At 50.5% G+C, this 14494-nt stretch overlaps 1 protein-coding gene across 2 annotated transcripts in view; it reads right to left on the bottom strand.

The window, feature by feature from the left end:
* CDC42EP1 (CDC42 effector protein 1) overlaps positions 1 to 5799 on the bottom strand; it is a 96182-nt gene extending 90383 nt beyond the window's left edge. The window contains exon 1 of one of the 2 annotated variants that reach the window (XM_086963063.1): positions 5737 to 5799. The gene's annotated coding sequence lies outside the window, so the exon portion shown is untranslated. Of the gene's footprint in view, positions 1 to 4513; positions 4699 to 5736 lie in introns of those variants that run through there. The other variant, XM_086963058.1, reaches the window with a different exon arrangement.
* Between the last annotated feature and the right edge of the window lie 8695 nt (positions 5800 to 14494).

The following is a 14494-nucleotide window of genomic DNA, read 5'->3' on the forward strand; positions in this document are numbered from 1 at the left end:
GTAATGAAAAGTCAGTCCCTGAAGGGTCCAGTTGTCAGAGTATGAGCACAGGAATGCCTGTCCCTTAATGAGCTGGCACTGGGGAACTGATGACTAGAAAGTCAGTCTCTGAAAGATTGGGCTATGGGGAGCAGGGCACTGGAACGTCAGGCACTCGAAGGGCCAGACTGCGAGAGGCTTGGCACTGGAAAGTCACTCCCTGGCAAAACAGGTTCCGTGGAAGCCAGGCTGTGGGTGGCCAGGCACTTGGGTATGGAGCACTGGAAAGTTGGCACATGCGCAGGAAAGCCAGTCCCTGGAAGGCCTTGTTTCGGAATCCCGCAGAGTGAAAGGTGCTCTTGTTCAGAGCACGTTTTCCTCCCCAGGATCCAGTTCCCTGGCTGAGCCCTGAGCCCCGGATTACCCATTATTTGATATTTACACACCTCCCCCTCCGTTATCAGACAGTGGCGCAGTCCGAGCCAGCTCTCTCTCTCTCTGTGACGACAGCACGGCCTGAGGCCGCCTCGTGCCAGCCCCGGGCCCTGATAACGGTTAATGACTGGGGCCGAGGGGAGACTTGGGGAGGGGGGAGGGGGGTAAGGTGAGTAAGTGGGTAAGGGGCAAGAGGGACTTGAAAAAGAGGCACTGGGGAGAACATGGGGGAAGGAGAACAAGAGCATAAAATGCGCTATAGATCACCCCTCTCAAACATTACTGCCTCCCAGGAGGCTGGGATTAAGGGGCTTTGGCGTGTGATCCCATTGAAATCAATAAAGACACTACAGTTTTTGTAGGCTGAGGGACGTTTCCAGGGCGGGTGATCCTTCCACTGAAGTCTATGGCAGGTATCTTGCTTGTTTGAAGGGCGAAGGTGAGTCTGACCAGGGTGACACCCTCCAAATGAGGGTGAGTTGAGAAGTCTGGATAGAGACCAGGGCAAATATGAGGACCACCAAAAAGTAGAAAGGAGCGAAGAATGTAGACAAGAAACTGAAAGGAGAACTTGGAGAAGAGAAGAAGGGGTAAAGAAAATGGGGGTATACCAGGAAAAGAGCTACTGGAAGAGACCTTGAGACGAGACACAGTAAGGGGGTCTGGGAGGAGAAGCAGAGGGAACAAGAGAGGCAGGAATACGGAAGAGGGTAAGGGATAAAAGGAGGAGGGGGCACATTAAGGAGGGTGAATGATGATAACAGCAGCCACAATAGGGTAAAGACCTGACAGTGGGGGGAGAACCAGGGATAAAAATAAAAGAAAGGAAGAGAACCTGGGACAGAATGGAGCACCATGGGAAAGAGCAATAGAAACAGATGGCCGAGCCTTAAAGTTAGCTTGAGAACCAGGAATGAGAGCAACAGTGGGGGGGGGGGGGGGGGGGGGGGGGGCTTGGGGGGGGGGGTAGAGAATGAAGGGGTGGAACAAGGAGGAGAACCAGAGATTCGGGCTGGAGGAAGGGTACGTAATATAGGAAAGAGAACCATGAATAAGAGAGAGGTATATAAACCACGAAAACCATGAATAGAAGAGGTATATAAACCAGTAGAACCAGGAATAAGAGTTGTAAGGGGGGCCAGGGGCTGGAGCAACAGAAGTAGGACTCGAGACAGTATGCAGGAAGGAGCACGAGAGGGAGGGAGAGAGTAGGGAACAAGGAAGGCGAGAGATAACTGGGAGGGGTGAAGTACTAGGAAAGAATCCCATGTGGAAGCGTAGACCATAAAAACATATTTTTATAGAAAGCTGGCTCCAAATTATTGATAATTTATGATATCAACCTTAAACAACTCCCTACAAAAAATGCAACCTGTATTTAATTTCCAAATCTAGCCAAAGCCTATTCTCGTGTGCATTAGGACTGGCTCATTTTTCAGTTCTGACTCCAGTCGCAGCATGCTTGCGGACAAGCGCTTGAGAGCAAGTCAAAAATGTTGTAGCATATTTATGTAAATTCAGGACTTTGGCAGTCTGCCTTTTTGGAGTCTATATTTTGCCAATCGTTTTTTTTCAGTCAATATTTTCTCAGGCTTCTCCGGAAAAGACACAACACTGGTGTAACCCAAGCCCTATGTGTAATCCAAAACCCACTTGCTACTTAGGAAAACAATCACTGGCAAAGCCAATAGGTGTGGCCTTGTCATGCTGAGGAAATGCTTACATATTTTTATTTTTCATTACAAGCACTGGCTTTAAAAAGAAAAAAAAACGAAGTAAGTGTGGCAGCTATAGGATTGCAATAAAATATTACTGTTTTTTAAAAACCAGTAGCGTGGCTGTTTAACTGGTGATGATGTTTTTAATACAAAGCTTTTCAGTTACGCGTGCATTTTATTATTATCATTATTTGAGAAGAAGTCAAGAATAAACCGCCCCCACCAAGACAAGGATTCAAATCAAGGGCGTCTACGGTGTTTCAATGTCACTTAATGACATTATAACAACAATTAAAAAAATGTTTTTAAAAAAAATCACCATCTAACTGAACACACGAATTACAGGCAAAATAAATAGCTGTTTTTTAAAGTTAAAATAAACTATAAAAGCACACTTTGAACCGCCTATACCACTGGAAATAAATAGTTTTAGGCAGATGTGAACAATGTGCACTGGCTTTGTGCAGTCACTTTTACTGAATTGTGCCAGCAGGTAAAGCCCAATGCAGTGGTGGGTGAAAGCAAAATGTGAATGACACTTCAACAGACCAATGGATGAGGCCTGCTGATCAAAAAATTACTGAAATTAAAAAAAAAAAAAAACTCCTCTTTATGTTTTTTTGGGGGGTAGCTTAGGGGTGATCAATAGTCTGATTATGTCGCCGTTTCAAAGCCAGACTTGGAAAAAACGAGCTACTAGCTAGTAAGTTTGGGCGATCATTTCGAGGTGCACCCTAAGAGGAAAACACCAGGATTAAAGGCCTGTGGTCAAACGAAAGTGGCCTACATTGTTTTCACAAGAGCTGACAGGGCTTTGGATCCGACAGCACAGGGGCATAATGGAGACCCCTCTGCAGCCCCCGAGGTGCCTGGGGAGGGGGGCCTAGCGTACCTTGTTTGGGAGAGGGGCCCTCCCTCAGCCCTTCCTTGCCATTGCATGCCAGCAGAACGCGTACAGTGGCTAGCAATATGAAACAGTTTAGAGCTCAGGAAAGCCACTCTGCTTTAGCGAGCAATAACAAACAGAATTACAAATCTGGTAAGTAAATATTGCGGGCAGACAGAGGCCCGGCGAAAGTGCCTGGAAGGGGGGTAACACGGGCAGGGCGCATGGAGACCTCCAACCCTTTAGAAGGGACCTCACTCCTTCGGAGGGTGGGGGGGGCTATTGAGCACAAGACAAATGAATATCTGTTCAGTATGGGAGACTTTGGGGCCCGCATTACATTCTGCATGGGGGAGCCGTCATCTTGCGTTATGCCACTGAGACAGCCTGGCAGACTGGGCCCTCGACCTCTCGCTGCCTGCTGTGAGGGGGACGCGCCCTGAGGTACGGCAGAGGCGCACGCCGCGCCGGCAGGCGGTGTTTACATGACATCTTTCATTCCACTACCCCCCACTCAGCCCCCACCGCTCGCTGGCGTGGGCCCTGCGTCTCCACGGCTCCAACAGCAGGGTGGTTTGTCTCCCGACAGCTCCTTCCGTAACGGGGCCCTTTCCCACAAAATATGTTTAACTCGAAACTTAGACTAAGGACTGGGAAAGGACGAAGGAGATAAAGAAGAGAAGAAGAAAGAGGGGGTGAAGAAGAAAGAAGAAAGGGGGGAAAGGGAAGAGAGAGAGCGCGGGAGAGAAAGGAGGAGCTAAAGGGAAGGGGCAAGATGGAAGGGAAAGAGAGAAAGCCAAGTGATGATTCAGAGAAAGAGAGATTAAAGAGAAAACCGAAGAAAGAAAGGGGGCGGGTGAGAGAAACTAAACGAAGAGAGGAGCTACAGAAAGAGAGGGTTATGAGAAAGACTGGAAGAGGAGCAGAGTTTATACAGAAGAGAAGAGGAACGTAAAAGAGAGAGAAAGGAGAAAGTTAGAAAGGCAGAGACAGGGGTGGAGGAGTGAATGGGGGAAGAAGAGCGTAGTAGAGGGGTGTCAGCGAGTGAAATGGATACAGAAACAATGAGAAAGAGGGTCTGACCAAGACAGACAGAAGAGAGAAAATGTTAGAAAGAGGGGGGAATAAACGCAGTACAGGTGGGAACGGGATACGGGGTGTGAGAGAGAAGGGAAGGAACAGGGAAGAAAGGTGGAGGCGGAGAGGGAGGATAATTAGCGAGGAGAAGAAATATTAACCTGAAGGAGAGACAGAGAGGATATCTATGGGGAAAAGTATTGTTATAGCGCCGAATGAGGCGCGTGTTGCGCACAAAGTCACGGAGCATCTGGCCCGCCAGATCACCATTTGATCCCATTCCTTACTGCGCCCGTTTATATAATTCCTCCGGTATAGTGCCACGTGCAGCCGAGAGCTGCTTCGCGGCACTTGAGAGCGTAGCGGTGCCAGCTTAGAATATGCAGAGACGTCTTCCGAACGGAGTAGGGTCCCTCACCTGTCCTCGGAGGGCGGGATTCGTCTTGTTCTGCCCTGTCCTTGACATATGGTCCCGCCGTGCCGCGCGGTGCCCTGCCACCCTGCACAGCCCGTGCTCCCGGATCCTGTGCCCGGGCTCCGCTTCGGGTAGTGCGCTTGGCTGCTGTGCACAGTCCTGGTTTGTGCAGCAGCGGGAGCCAGGGAAAGGGGAGGAGAGGAAGAGGAGGAGGGTGGATGTTGAGGGGGAAGAGCGGTCCCGGCTCCAGCCCAAGAAATTCGGGCCAATCTGCAGTCGCCAGAGCCGGGTGTGGGCCAGTGCCAGGGCCCAGCGGATGCCAAGCCCGCGGAGGACGTGCACAAGTGCCCACCAGCTCCGTGGCTGGAACAAGCCTGCGACCACAGTCTTCGGGAACCATGAGGCTGGGGCGCGGGGTCACCAGGCAGCCCAGGCGCCAGCTCCCTGAAGGGGGGCACGTCTCTAGCTGGCAGGGGCGTCTAGTGAAGGGCAAGGGGCACCACAGACGGAGCCCCTCCCTACAGATTCTCTGACAATCCAAAGTGATAACTGACCAGCTGGCACGTCTGTGATTCTTGTGCCGGGGATCCTGGCGGTGCCAATGGGCACATATATAATGAAATGAAGGCTTGCTAACCACCTTTCCTACCCAGTTCTCGCTCGAATATATGAGGAGATACCCTTGCATTTGTGTGCCGTGGTACAAAGTTGGCAGTGCCAACGGGCATTTCAAAAGGGCAGTGAACCAGCTCCCACTCTTCTTATGCACTGCGTGCTCCAAGGGGCACATTAAAAGCTCATATGTGCCACTCTTCCCGTGGGGTACTTCATTCTAATCCTAGCAGGTGCGACTTCCCACTAATGAACTTCTATCATACCCCCAACAAGCGACTACTGTAAACTGGCACAGATACCCCCTTTGCGGTTTGGCGCAGAGCACACGACTAATTATGCCCCAAGCCCAGGCTGGCTCTGCTAGGAGACACGGTGCGGTACAGCAAGCCCTCCGCTAACAACACGGGCACGTGTAAACTGGCATGGGAGCGCCACTCAAGAGATGCCAGCATACCATAACTCCAGGGTGAGAGAGTCTGGGGTGATAGCAGGTGTGGGGAGGGGGTTCCCGAGTTTACACCCGCCTCACTTCAGAGCCTAGAGACCACGTGGCGCTGTAGCAGTCCTCAGCCCTTCCAGATGCCCCCAGTTGGTGCAAAGGGTGTACCCACCACTGCATTCTCTGAGTGCGAGCGTAAGGCACACCCACACCTGTCTCCTGCTTTGGCTGGAACCAACCTAGAGGTCCGGTAACCGAAAACAAGTAGGAAGAAGCAGAGCAAGGCATGGCTTTAAGTTGGGCGGGTCCTGCCAGTGCTCGGCACTCGCAGTGAATGAAAAGGCATTGCCCGTGCCCGGGCCCATCATTCATGCCATTAACTTTCAAGGAAAACACCGATTTCTGACAGTGTGTGCAAAAACCTTAAAGGTGACCCAAGTCAGCGACTTAGTCCCTGTTAAAGTTCGCTCGCTTTATTTAATGGTGAACCACGTGCGCGCCTCTATTTCCTAAAAATATGTTTATATCTCAGATGGGTTCCAGTAATGTTGTTTTTCATGCAATGCACGAATCTTGCATAACCGCACTGCAAGCCCAGTCACCTCAAGGTGTCTGTGTGAGTTCAGGGTGTGGGTGATCGTTCATGACTGGGCATGATTGAGAACTGCAGCTGAGGCTGAAGGCCCTTCGACTTTCTGACAGAGCCTCGCAGAAAGGTGTTCTTACTAAATGCTCATCCAATCCTTGGCCTCTCTGCTGGGCGCCCAGAACGATGGCCACAGGTGTGCCGATTGTAACGGCGATTCTATGGGGGAATGTATGGTGGTATGCAGCTGTCAAAATAGGGGCAGGGCCAATGGAAGTGAAAATGCAGGGCGCGTGAGAGGCGATGCTGACGGGGAGGAGTTGAAAGGCAGGATGTGTCGGAGAGAGGGAAATACAGAGGTGCAGATGGCGTGAAATATGTAGATGGAGAGACTTCAAAAAGATGAGTAAGTGAATAACAGAGAGAGGTTGGCCTGCAGCAAAAGTGATGTGACAGGAAGAAAGTGATTTACTCCTGTATGTGACATAGAATAAAAATCAGTGCTAACAAGCATTGGTACAGCTAATGGATCGAGCCCGTTTTAGGTGTTTGTATTAGCTGATGTATGATGGTTTTAGAAGCACTACCAGACAACACACATAAAGGTGCCTTGAATACTTGTCAGGTGGCATGCCACGTTTAAGTCACGTTTAGGCCACAGCCATCATTTTGCCAACGTTTCCTAGTTACACCTATATGGCAATGCCCCTTGGAGACCCCACCACCTTTTCATCCCACTTAAAGCACTGACATGGGAGAGGAGGTCCCACAGAGAGAAGCTTGTATGTGTTTTTGGAGAGAGGCGAGGGTGAGAGAAAGAACAGGTTCGAAAGCCACAGGAGAACCACAGGTTAGTGATACAATACAAGCGACGATTATTCAGCACTCTCCACCTCCCCTCCTTCCTCTCACATGCCACCTTCTCTGTTGCTTCCCTTTCCTTTCTCTTCTTCTTCTTCCCCTTCCTTCTCAACTTCTGCACCCTCACCCAGGACCCCTGGAAGGATGTGATTCTGCAGTTATGGTGTTTTTACTCATAATTAAGAATCTGCCACAGAATCCATCAAAGGCTGCATCATTTGGGGACTTTAAGAAAAAATCCAAATTGTTTCCTGCTCAAACAGATCAAACGTTACTAAAAACTCGGAGATATGTTTTGCAGCGCAGTGGAAGGCCCTTCACATGGTTTATTAGTCACTTTTCAGTAGCATATTGCTGCATGTGAGGATTAAAGTGGTGCTAACGAGATGAATCCTTTGCTAAGACAGTGTTAACTTGGAGAAAAATTACTATAATGAAGTAAGACTGTTACGAAATGTGCTGCATAATTTAGTCAACTCTGCCAGCCATCTATTTTGAACCTCTCTTACAACATAATTCCAGTGGCCTGCCCTACTCCCATACCTATCTTTGGCTCAGTACCTTTCTAAACTGTGTCATACGCTCTTTCCCTTATCTGTTTCACATTCATCTATCCATTCCTTTTCCTGTCTCTGTTTTGTCTCTTACTCTGTATTCCTCCCCTATATACCCCTTTTCTTTGTCTTTAGCTTGATCTCTCCACTCTCTTTTTTCACCTCTGTGTGGATGGCACTAGCTAATCCAACACTTGTAGGCTTTGCTGTAAAAACGGCAAAATACTTTTTCAGTTTTCTAATTCCGCGTGGCTGACACTTGCTTATCCTATGCTTACAAATTCTGCTAGAGGTGAAACAGGCACATTCTTACATACGATCTGGCAATGTCCAAAGATAGTAAGATATTGGGGGCGGTTATGCGTACAATCTCGCAAGTCACGGAAGTCACAGTTTCTCCCAGAACCAAAGATTTGTATTCTCAACATTTGGGAACCCACAGACCTTAACCACATGACTCGAGAATGGGTGACACTCGGTATGAGGGTGGCGAAGCAAAACATAGCTCAACACTGGGGATCCAGACATGCCCCTGCCCTTTTTAGGTTTTGCCTGGCGAAAGCTGCGCTTTCTGCGCAGCTTTTTCGCGCAGGCGAAAACCTGATGAGAACAGTAGTGTGGCTTTGGTTCGGCCCTCGTCATTGATTGGCTGGCTCCGTAAATGGAGCCTTGCCATTGGACGAGGGGCCTGTCCGTCAATGCCGGACCAGACACGGGGGCGTTCCCGAGATTCTTTGGCTTTTGCCGACGTCACGCGACGCCGGGAACGCCCCCGTGTCTGGTCCGGCATTGCCGGCACTTCTGCGTCTCTCCTGCCCCGTGACTGGCCGGCCGGCCAATCCTAGCGCGGCCGGCCGGAAGTGCCCGCCCCCCGCAGCCCGGGGGAAGAAGGAAGACGGCAAGCAGTATGGCGGCGCCCGCGGGGCTCCCGTGGCCTGGAGGGAACCCCGGGAGATGCGGAGGACGTTGCCGGTCTCCCATGCCGAAGAGGGAGACCGGAGAAGTGCCAGAGAGATTGTCGACGTTGCCGGTCTCCCATGCCGAAGAGGGAGACCGGAGAAGTGCCGCCGTCGCAAGGTGCAGGTGAGTCGATTTATTTATTTTTTTTTTTCCCCTCCTCTCTTCCCCTGCCTTCCTGCCCCAACCTCTCTCCCCCTGTCTCCTACCTTCACGCGTCGTCGCTACGGGCCGCCGCTTAAGCGAGGTAAGCATACCTGGCCTGTGCACGGTATTCACGCACGAACGAGGTTCAATATTACTGTATTTAACAGTTCAGACAGCAGCCGGGTGGAATTTCCTTTCTTGCCCCAGGACCCATGAGGCACTAACTACAATAACATAACACACTGGGAACCCCGCTCAGTCAGGGGACTGTGGAAACTGCGCACTCCCTGCCTGCCCCTCCCTTTGAGGAGGAAGACAGACAGTTGTGTAAACAAATCTCAGTACTGGGGTGGAGGGTGGGGGGGGGGGCATTGCGGCGACGAGATTAGTAGCTTGCTTTGCACTGTATGTAACGCATGTGGGAACTCAGAGCCTTAAAAGACAGCTCAAAATTCAAGGTCAACATCACAGAAATGAGGTATTGTCTGAAACATAGACTCAGACGAACGTCGACTGCTCGTTCACACACACACTCACAAACTCGCCACTCGTCCGTCCGCACTTTATACTCTGAGTGATGACAACTCGTACACGTCAGTTTTTAGGTTTAACGCGCTAGACCCTATTCACTGGGGAGATTGTGGAATTTTCCATTTGAATGCGCTATGGAGCATTTATTAGTCATTTTGTTTGGATGTGCGTATTTGTGGTATCTACGTGGGCTGTATACATGCGCCTCGCTGCTCAGGTTTAATGTGATGAAAGTGGTATATTGGGAACTGTACCCACGCGGTGTGACTCCTGATACAAAAGGGCACCGATTTTAAAGACGCCCATGTTCATATTAACGCGCTCGGACTTGCATATCTGTTGTAATGGCAAAATGTGCCCACTCTGTAGTACTTCATTTAGACTGGCACAGGCTCCTTTTACACACCCCGCAGTATTCAGACTAAACTCGGCGAGGACTCAGTAAGACCGGGCCTTTCCATGGAATGCGCGATGATCCCCTACCGGGGTGGGGGGTCTGTGTCGATACCCTCTCTTGAATGTCAAAGCCCTTCCCCAGGGGGTCTGGGCTTTGTTTGCATCCAGATGGCGTCGATTCCTCCCAGCAGGGGCAGTGGGCGGTCATTAGCAGCTCACTGTGGTGGGGGTCGCTGGGGAGACAGGTGGGGGTGCTCCCGTGTGGACGAGGGCGTGGCTAAGGTTGTGGTGGACGTACATGGCATTGTTACGCAAGTGCGTTTACACAGCGCTTCAAACCTGGCGAGGCGCGAACAATAAGGGCGTCGAAGTTGCAGGGTCAGATTAGGGCTGGGACTGAAAATAGGCCAGGGCACCGAAATAAAAGTGGCCCCATTAACCAATCACACAGCTAAAAAAAAGTAACCCATGTTTGTAAAGTAGGGCAGTTTTGAACTTTTAACGACGCGTTATGTTTTGCAAACTATGTAAAAATGCATGATTTTGAACTTGCCACAGTAAAAACTGTCCCAGCAGGCTATAAATCCTGCCCACTAACAGCCCAAAAAACTGCCCTCAAACTGACCAGCCGGTTAGACACTGCCTGATTGGCCTGTAGGCCAGGCAGACTGTGTAGGGTGGGCATGCAGAATGCGTTCTCCGGATTGTAGGGTTGAAGAGTTGTGATTCCACGCCAGTGTTCCTCGGACTAACAGTTTCCAGTCCGCCTGGCTTTGTATTGGCAGTGAAGCGGGCCTTGAGGAAAGGGTCTCCCCGGGGCCGTGTGGGATTGTTTCTGGGGGGGAGTGTCAGTGTTTGCTTCTGTCCCTCCCTCTCTCTCCGTCGCTGCCTCCCTCTCTCCCCCTCGCTGCCTTCCTCTCTCCCCCGTCCCTCTCTCTCTCCCTCCCTCGTCTCTCTCTCCCTCCCTCCCTCTCTCCATCTCTCCCTCTACCTCCCCCCTTCCGTCCCTCCCTCCCTCTCTCCCTCCCTCTCTCCCTGCCTCTCTCCCTCCCTCTCTCCCTGCCTCTCTCCCCCCTGCCTCCCTTCCTCTCTTCCTCCCTCACACTCTCCGTACCCCCCTCTCTGTACCCCCTCTCTCCCTCTCGCTCTCCCTCTCTCCCTCTCTCTCTCTCTCTCCCCCTCTCCCCCTCTCCCCCTCTCTCCATCTCTCCCTCTCTCCCTCCGCCCTCCCTCTCTCCCCTGCCCCCCTCCCTTCCTCTCTTCTTCCCTCACACTCTCCGTACCCCCTCTCTCCCTACCTCTCTTCCTCACTCTTTTGCTCTCATTCGCTTTCACCCTCTGTGTCTCGGAGACTCCCTCATGCTATCGGTCCATAAGCCTGAAGACTACTTAAGGAAGCCTGGGACCCACAATTCCCTGGAGCTCGTGGGGGATCAGTACCACTGAACCCCCTGAGATGTGAAACCGAACCCACTGCACCCTCTTATGTGTGAGCTGCTGCTATGTTACGATATTCTAAATACACCTCACTGTCTCCGAATATTACATATAAACACACATTTTGAATTTGGACGAGTGCCCCTGTGCACTGTCAGTGATCTGGCCAAAGAGGGCACGAACTACCTGAAACTGGATCATAAATCCAAGACGTTCCAAACAGGGTCCCCAAAAATACGTTTGGCCCAGAGCCCCCAAAATCCTTAAAATGTCCCTGATGACAGCGCTGTAATGATGGACTTCCATTCCTGGAACGTGCCAAACCTGGACCATAGGGCATCCCGACTGACCATACATCCTCCTCCCGGTGACGGGATCAAGTTCCTTCATAGCTCATCCTGCAAAGTGGTTCACTTCAAGGCGTTCAGGTGCGTTCATTGTGTCTGGTGGTTTTGAAAAGCGCCAGATTAGGAATATTGGGGTTTTAAGCGTTGTACAATACAGCGCCCCTACACTCAAATCACACAAGGTCAGGTAGGTGAAAGGAGAGATGAGACTTCATGCCCATTCAATCCACAGGGTTTATTCTAATACTGGCAGCGGGAGGAGCTTGTGTACCAATTACATAGATGCCGCCAAAAGGGAACAAGCATTTACAATGCAATGGTCTCGGCATTCTTAAAGTTAGAGCTATTGGCATTGCTCATGACATTATTTTTATTTATGCTTTTGTTTTTAAAACATAAATAAATGGCATTGTCATTTACAATGCCTATAGCAGGTCATAAGCCTCCTTTTGTTGGAGTCTCCTGGCTGTCAGCAGTCAGGAGCCTCACACCTGATGCAAATGGAGCGGAGGGCTCTGTGCGTGTGTTTGGGGAGCTCTTTGCGTGTGTGTGGGGGGCTCTTGTGTGTGGGGGGCTCTTGTGTGTGGGGGGCTCTTGTGTGTGGGGGGCTCTTGTGTGTGGGGGGCTCTTGTGTGTGGGGGGCTCTTGTGTGTGTGTGGGGGGCTCTTGCGTGTGTGTGGGGGGCTCTTGCGTGTGGGGGAATCTTGCGTGTGCGTGGGGGGCTCTTGTGTCTGTGGGGGGCTCTTGCGTGTGTGGGGGCTCCTTACTTGCCGCACCACCTGGCCTTCTCCAGTCATTCCTGTGTGGGGGGGCTCGCAGTGTGTGTGTGGGGGGGGGCTCGCAGTGTGTGGGGGGGGCTCGCAGTGTGGGGGGGCTCGCAGTGTGTGGGGGGGGCTCGCAGTGTGTGGGGGGGCTCGCAGTGTGTGGGGGGGGCTTGCAGTGTGTGGAGGAGGCTCACAGTGTGTGGGGGAGGCTTACAGTGTGTCTGGGGGGCTCGCAGTGTGTGGGGGGGGGCTCGCAGTGTGTGGGGGGCTCTGTGTGGGTGTGTGTGGGGGGGCTCTGTGTGGCTGTGTGTGTGGGGGGCTCTGTGTGGGTGTGTGTGTGGAGGGCTCTGTGTGGGTGTTTGTGTGTGGCATTTGCGAGAGATTAAGCTATTGGCATTGTAAATGACAATGCCATTTATTTATGTTAAAAAAAACATAAATAAAAATAATGTCAAGAGCAATGCCAATAGCTCTAACTTTAACAAAGGCAAAACCATTGCATTGTAAATGCTTGTTCAATGGTGTCGCGACATGGACAGCATAATGGTTGTGGAAAAGTCGGTGTATATCCACAGAGAATGCCCCAAAAAATGGACTTGAATATGGGGCAGGTGGAATGCTTACCGTGGGCATATCTGTGAACCCCCATGAATGAAGTTACAGCTGGAGACAAGTGATTGATGTAATTAATACAAGATGTTATGTACAGAGTCGAGATCCCCTGTTGTCTTCCCAGAATGGACACTAAGTACCCTATTTAATAAACCAACTGTCACGCACTTGATAAGTACCATAAAGAAACAGAATGTATGCACAACTGCAAATTTTACCAATAATGCCATGTTTTGTTAATTGCAAACTGCCAATAAAAATATATATTTTTTAAAACATTCTGCTAGAAAAACTGACATTTGAGACGAGCAGTTTTAGAGTCTCAGTGTTGGGTGTCTCATACAAAGGAGTAGCTCCCCACCTTAAACTTGGGAACTACCCAGAGTTCCCTCCTTCCTTTTGTGCCTAATTTATGTGACATTTTAAGCTTGAAAGGGTATTGCTTTGATGTATACTGGGTGCTCCCTTGTGTGTGCAGTCTCTAGTTACAATAAGAGCAATACACGTGCCAAAGCTGTAATACTGTGCCTGGAGTGGTAAATGGAGTTTGTCCTATCATGGATGACATTAGCTAATCCTATGCTTAAAGACTGCTGCAAAAATGACAAAGGAGTTTGTCACTTTCCTAGCTTTGCATGGTGTGCTGGTGTTGTAGTGTTCCATATAAAGGAGCTGCTCTCTACCTAAAACTAGGATACTACCCAGAGTTCCCTTCGTCTTTTTGTGCCTAATTTATGTGGCACTTTAAGCCTGAAAGAGTACTGTGTTGGTACTAATGAGGCAAACCCATTGCTAAGAGTCTAAACATGGGTAAAAATGACAATAAAGAAGACTGTGACAAAATGCGCCACATTGCGCCACATAGTTTAGTCAACCCTGTCACATAATTTGATCCTCTCTTGCCGTATAATTCCAGTGGCCCTACCTTTACCCGTACTTTAACTTTGGCTCAATATCCTTCTCCATGGTGTCATAAGGTCTTTCCCGTACCCGTTCCACATTCATCAACCCTTTTTATCCCCTATCTGTTCTGTCACTCCCTCTCTTTGGGGCAGATTTACAAGCCCCTTGCGCCGCCGTTGCATCACTTTTGTGATGCAGCGGCGGCGCAAAAGATGCGCCATGATGCGGACTATTTACAACGTGAAACATCTGGGAGATGCTTCATGTTGTAAAGCCCTGCGCCTTAAGGAGGCTTTCTGGTGCAGGGAGGGGGGGGGTGGCGTTACGGCGCAGGAACGCCTCCTAAAAGTGGCTGAGTGAAATCTACAAGATTTCACTCTGTCACTTTTAGGCCAATGCTACGTCAATACCCTGCGCCTGCTTGAAGCAGGCGTAAGGCTTGAAGCAGCATTAGTAGAATGGGCCCCCCAGAGCATTGCTGGAGCTGCGTTGCGCATGCAACGCAACTCCAGCAATGCGCCGCCTTTACGGCACAGATGCGTGACGCATCTGTGCCGTTTTTGCCCCATGGTGCGCCGCATTGTAAATGCGACGCATCATGGGTGGTGGAGCTGCGGCGCACAATTACTGGCGCATCCCTGCTAATTTGCAAGGATGCGCCAGTAATTGTAAATATGCCCCTTGGTATTTATTCCTCTCCGTGTATCCCCTCCGCTTCTCTCTCTCTCTCTCCTTTAGTTTTTAGCTCCCTCTCCTCTCTTTCACTCTACGCAAGTTTATCCCTCGTTCTCTTTAAATATGCCACTTTCTTTTTCTTTCGGCCAACCCAGTGTTT

This window comes from Lissotriton vulgaris, chromosome 1_1 (genome assembly GCF_964263255.1).
Source record: "Lissotriton vulgaris chromosome 1_1, aLisVul1.2, whole genome shotgun sequence".
NCBI classification, from domain to species: domain Eukaryota; kingdom Metazoa; phylum Chordata; class Amphibia; order Caudata; family Salamandridae; genus Lissotriton; species Lissotriton vulgaris.